Here is a 6567-nt window from a genome sequence, read left to right as displayed (position 1 = left end):
TGTAGATTGGACAATTATCTACCACCACATATGGGCAAGGGGCACTAAAAGGTCTATGTTATAAGCACAGCCAAGATATATTTTCCTTGAACCAATAATGTCAAAACCTGGTGGTTCAATAGCCAAGTTATGGAAACAGCCAAGATGCCCCACTACTGACGAATTGATCAAGAAAATGTGGTATCTATACACAATGGAATTTTATGCAGCCATGAAGAAGAACAAAAAGTTATCATTCGCTGGTAAATGGATGGAATTGAAGAACATCATTCTGAATGAGGTTAGCCTGGCCCAAAATACCAAAAATCATATGTTCTCCCCCATATGCGGACATTAGATCAAGGGCAAACACAACAAGGGGATTGGACTTTGAGCACATGATAAAAGCAAGAGCACACAAGGGAGGGGTGAGGATAGGTAAGACACCTAAAAAATTAGCTAGCATTTGTTGTCCTCAATGCAGAGAAACTAAAGCAGATACCTTAAAAGCAACTGAGGCCAATAGGGGAAGGGGACCAGGAGCTAGAGAAAAGATTAGATCAAAAAGAATTAACCTAGAAGGTAACACACATGCACAGGAAATTAATGTGAGTCAACTCCCTGTATAGCTATCCTTATCTCAACTAGCAAAAAACCCTTGTTCCTTCCTATTATTGCTTATACTCTCTTTTCAACAAAATTAGAGATAAGGGCAAAATAGTTTCTGCCAGGTATCAAGGGGGTCGGGGGGAGAGGGAGGGGGTGGAGTGGGTGGTAAGGGAGGGCTGGAGGCAGGGGGGAGAAATGACCCAAGCATTTTATGCACATATGAATAATAAAAAAATAAAAATTTAAAAAAAAAACCTGGTGGTTGCCTCAAAAGAATATCTCATTAAGATAATAAGCAGCTATCATACATAACCCAATGTGAAGCTGGACCTTCTGGAATGTTAAGCAAATGAAATGACACATAAGCCAACAGGGACTATTTAAGCAAGAAGCTTAATCACAGTGAAGATACTCCATTCCAGGCCACATGGCTGTATCTGGTAAGCATAACACAGGTGGTCATCTGAGAAAGACAAGTCCCAGCATGCCCACTGGAAAGGGTTCCCAAATGACCCAGTAACTCAAAGAGATACTTCAGCAGTCTGAATGCAAAGCAAAAATAAATATAACAAGAAAAGTATGCTGGGTCATAGGCTGTAATGAAAACCCAGCCCACTCCTCTTGTTATTTTCTTCTGAATTAAATATCCAATCACTATCTGAACCTATGTTAGTCAGGACACTTTTTTGCAAATGGCTGTAAAACAACTCTAGCTAATTTGAATGTAAAAGGGAGAGGTCTACGAAGGCTCTCAATACCAAAACACAAGATGGACAAAGGTAGAACTGGCCCTAGAGACAATGAAAGTCAGAGCCAGCAGTATGCCAGTAAGTATGCCAGCAGCATACTTACTGGCTCTCATCTCTGCTTATCTTACATGACAGGCATTTCTCCTGTGCCCAGGATACTTTGCATGGTGGCCACTTATTGTTCTTGGTTCATACTAACTTTATGACCAGGGTGAAAAGGGATTTCTATTTTCCAGCTCCAACTTTGAAATTTTTTATGACAGACTGATTGGCGGGCTTGGGTTGTGTCTCTATCCACTGGTCCAATGACTTTAGGGCAGAGGGCCATGAATGACCACAAATGAACTTTCACAGGTCTCCTGTTTACTCCTATACTTCAGTCGAACAACAGCCACCACTTTACCTCTCTACCTCCTGAAGTCACTGCCATTTGTCTCCTCTTTTCTCCTTGTCTTTCCCCTAAGGCAAGTCTCATAGCATCTGTCATTTATCATAGCCTTTATCAAGTTAGTGTAGTGCCAGGCTGCCTTAGGCAGCCATTTTCTTAGCCTCTCTCAAATCTACCATTGTCTTTTCCTAGACTTCAGTTCCTGATAGTGATAAAGTAATTATACTTGAGACATAAGATCACACTGAATATTTGATCACCAAGGGGTTTCAGGTGCACCCAAAGAGAACACAGAGGATAAAATAATATAGGCCTATAAAATAATAAAATAATATTAGGCCTATAATATCCCTAAGGTGCCACAAGCCCCATGCAGCTGTTGCTCTGACAGATACTAAGCAGCTTGGAGCAGACCAGAAGCCAAGTGATTCTTTCTGAGTATGCCATACTTGTTGACCAATTTCTAATCTAGAGTCTGTGTGGATTTCATCACTGGACTGCATACCGATTTTGTTCTCTTTGCATTCCTCTGACTTCTTGTCTCATATCCTCTTGCTTCTTATCCTTCTGTTCCTCAGATCCTGTCCAAAATATCCTTAACCCACCCACCAAACTATGTCCTACATGTATCTCCACAGTCATATTCTACTCATGTATTTCCATTGCAATGCTATTAAAATTAATTCCCAGTCTTCTTTGACATAGCCCCATAATATGTTTCAAATAAAAGCTGAATCAGACAACATGTAGCATCACAGAATAGTAGTTATTTGAATAAAATAGAAAATATCTCATTAAGCTTGGCATAGTGTTGCATTCCTTATATTCCCAGCACTTGGGAGACTAAAGTAGGAGGATCATGAGTTCAAAGCCAGCTTGGGCTATATAGTGAAACCCTTTCAAAAAAAGATATAACCAGGAACTGGTGGCTCACACCTGTAATCCTAGCTACTCAGGAAGCAGAGAACAGGAGGAATGCTATTCAAAGCCAGTTTGGGGAAATAGTTCATGAGATCCTATCTCAAAAGAAACCATCACAAAATAAAGACTGATGGAGTAGCTCAAGGTGTAGGCCCTGAGTTCAAACCCCAGCATTGCAAAAAAAAAAAAATATATATATATATATACACACACATATATACATAATTTGTAGCAATAAATATAGAATATAACTTGAAAAAAAAAAAAGAAAGAGGTCCCGTTGTTCTTTGAATAAAGCATTCAAATACCAGAACCCCAAATTTTACATCATGTGGTATTTGCATCCATGGATACTAAAATTCCTACATAATAATAAAATTCACAAGCAAGGATTTCTCTCAAACCAAATCAAGATTATCAAGTAACTATGCTTGAAGGATAAATTCATTTAGATATATATTAACATATCTCAGGGGAATTCCCTAATCCTCCTGGTCATTCCAGTCCCTTTTCTTTTTTCTGTTAACAAAAGAAATGGCAGTTTTACAATCCACTCAAAAGTATTTTTAAAATGAGTTCTTAATTTTAAAGGAAATGCCACATCTCTTTATCATTTCAACTTAATTTTAATGGCACATCCTTTGGCAATCAATATAATTTTCTGTAGGCTGTAGAGCTGTTTTATTCTACCTAGAGAGGAAGTACTTTCAAAATGAGAATTCTTTTCTTATCTTAATTTAAAAGAAAAACAAAATTATTCAGTGATAAAAAGAAATGAGCTGTCAAGCCCTGAAAAGATGTGGAAGAAACTTAAATGCATATTACCAAGTGAAAGAAACCAGTCTGAAAATGCTATATACTGTACGATTCCAACTATATGATATTCTGGAAAAGGCAAAACTATGGAGACAGTAAAATGACCAGTGGTCACTGGGGGTTAGGAAGGAGGAAGGTCAAATCAAATAGATAGAAGTACAGAGAATTTTTAGGCACACTATTCTAATGATACTGTAATAATAGTTATCCACCATCAGGAGTGAGCCCTAACGTACAATATGGACTTGAGGTGATGATATGTCAGTGTAGGTTCATTGGTTATAAAAATGAACTTCTCTAATGTGGAATAGTGTTGGTAGTAGAAGAAACTGAGTACATGGGAAATCTCTATACCTTCCTTTAATTTTGTTATGAACCTAAGACTGCTGTACAAAATAAAATCTATTTTGGGGGTACTGGCAGAGTGGTTCAAGTGGAAGAGCACCTGTGTAGGCATTCAGACTCCAGTAACACACACACACACACAAATAAATCTATTTTTTTAAAAAGAACTCAGGGAGGGTGGTGCACAGGAATGCCAAAAAGCTGGTGTGCTCCCCCAGTGGCTTGTGCGTGGTACAGAAGCCTTCTGAAGCCTGTTTTTCTTGGGAGAGCCTCATTGAGTTCCAGACAAAGAGCAACCACCCTTTCTTGTAACTTTTGGAAACTCAGATTGTCCTCTTTTCAACATCGGGACAGCCACCATGAAGGGAAATTGCACACATCACCTTTGCAGATTCTCATGGAGGCTTCACTCCTGGAGACAGTGCTCTCTGGGGCCACAGGCATGTTCTTGCAGTACATGCAGTGAGGGTGGCTGAGGGTGATGTCTGAGGATATAAATGCCAGCAAGAGGCAGGCAGCAGCATGGCTCTTCCACAGAAATCAAAGCCTCTTGATTTGCATTTCAGCCTCCTCATCTTTGATAGCCAGTTTACATTTGTCTTAGCCTATTTATAGACTGTCCATTGACTTTGCCACTAATTTGCGGAAACAAACAATCCTTTGATACTTCTCTAAGCAAAGAAACCAACTTTGTGTTTTCTACTTTTCACTTACTATTTCACCTTATTAAAATGACTGTACAGAAATTTTTATATAAAGCATATAATTAAAACCTATTTCAAAAGTGCAAAAAAAAGGTGATCCCAGGACTATTTGCTCCAGTCCCTGGACTCTCAATTGTTGCTCCAGATTCTTTAGCTCCGTGCATCTATTGTTCCCAGCATTCTGTGAGGCCTGAAAAGGAGGAGTAACTTGCCCAAAATCCATGGAAGACAGGAAAAGAAGAGGAAATCTCCACATGGAGAAACTTTACAGTGAAAATGAAGGAATATCTTCACACCAAGAAAGATGAAAAATGAACAGGCCTAGGATGAGGGAAAGGCAGAGGGAGCCTGTACCGTGGAAGACAAGGAAATGTTAGAAAACAAAAGAAAAACAGATGAGGAAATGCTAAAGAATAAGGAAAGCCAGAGAGTAAGGGAAGAGCAAATGGCAGAGATTAAGGGAAAGCCAGAGAATAAAACAGGACAGCAGGAAAGCACCCAGCTGAGGAAGACATACCCAGGAAAACTAAAAGAAAATCCCACAAGGGGATGTCTAAGTACCTCAAGAAGTAGAATGAGACCATACATGATATGAATTTCAGCAAGGAGGACATGATAAGAGAATTTGACAATATGGCTGAGGTAAAGGATGACCAGGGAAAACCAAACAGAAATAGATTTTCTGAATGCAAAGAAATGTACAGGATCCCTTCTACCTAGGGAGCCCAAGGGAACCCTGAGATTACTGTAGAGCACCGCAAAGGGACCTTGAAGAAATTCCCTATATTTGTGCCCCTGGAAGGCATCTGCCAGTCCTGTGCTTTATTTTATGCAAATGCTTTGCCATAGGTCTCTTCTTTTACTGGCAGCCCTTCGGGCCCAGTTACAACACTCTAAATTTCAGTAGCAGATTTTCATTAGTTGCATGAAAAAAAAAGGTTTATAGTGCTTTATAAAATTTAAAAACACAATTTACCAAACCATATATATGGAATCAGCCCACTTTTTGTAAAACTGCAAAATATATTTACTCAACAATCTATATAGCGAAAACAAGTTTTGTTCATTAAATGATTAACAAGTGGTATCTGTGAGTGATTTTTTTCTGGTCTCCTTTATTCATCTGTTCATTGTCTCCTAAAAAGACCACTTTTGTTATTAAAATAATAGAAGAAAAAACAGGGAAATAATATATAAGCAATCCAAAAAAGTACAAAAAACTCAACAAAATTTAAATTATCACTTGTGTACCCAATTGCTGTTTATTTCAGGGTTGCAAGTAGTCATAAACCTCTCAAATTTGGTATGCGAAACCGAAAAGTTAATGGAAAGATGCAAGAGGATTCCACAGGGTTCAGTGGCCAACATGAAGCTCTTTGCCCATGTGCAGGAGCTACATATGCTTGAGGTGACCAGCCAGGAGTGAGTAGCCGGCATCAAGGCTCATGTGGCCTCACAAGTCATGCTTCTGACAGCCATACCTCTGGAGGATAAGGCTACCCTTGGCGAATGGTAGTGGGTGAAGGCCACTACCACTCCAGAGGTAGTCAGCTATATGCTTGGAGAAAAGTCCATGGGTCCCAGCCTCATGCTGGAAAAGTGAGAGGTCAGACTCCCAAGATGGCCAAATGAGAGAAGACTGCCCAGGCCAAGTGGCAGATGCAGTACACCCTTCATCAATGTTGTGCCCACTTTTGGCAAGAAGAAAGCCCCAATGCCAACTCTTAAGTTCTATGTAATCTTGGCTGTCTCTAATAAAGCCACTTCACCCACAAAACCCAAAGTCAGAAACTTGAATCCAGCCTTATGAGAGGCTGAGAACAGGCAGCTGGACTTTCCATCTCTACTGCTCTGGTACTGACTAAGCTCTTGCCCTGACTTCATGCCTCTCTCCCCTTTTCTCTAAGAGATGGAACTGAAGACACCAGACCCACGACCCGACTATGTGAATTAGATTCTTTTTATTCTGAATTTGCAAATGGGACTTAAAGAAGGAGAATTTGTAAGGACACCTGAAGTTGCTGTGAGATGGCCAAGTTGGGACCAATGTAAAAGT

The 6567-nt window shown here is 39.7% G+C and overlaps 2 pseudogenes; both read left to right on the top strand.

Moving 5' to 3' along the window:
* The first annotated feature begins 4765 nt into the window (after positions 1–4765).
* LOC109693853 (transcription elongation factor A protein-like 2) lies at positions 4766–5440 on the top strand (annotated as a pseudogene).
* Positions 5441–5871: 431 nt separating this feature from the next.
* On the top strand, positions 5872–6321 carry LOC141420245 (ubiquitin-like FUBI-ribosomal protein eS30 fusion protein; annotated as a pseudogene).
* Positions 6322–6567: the final 246 nt, after the last annotated feature.

The sequence above is a fragment of the Castor canadensis genome, chromosome 1, assembly GCF_047511655.1.
Source record: "Castor canadensis chromosome 1, mCasCan1.hap1v2, whole genome shotgun sequence".
Lineage (NCBI taxonomy): Eukaryota > Metazoa > Chordata > Mammalia > Rodentia > Castoridae > Castor > Castor canadensis.
The sequence above is the reverse complement of the archived record's forward strand: the minus strand, read 5'-3'. Positions and strand labels throughout refer to the sequence as shown.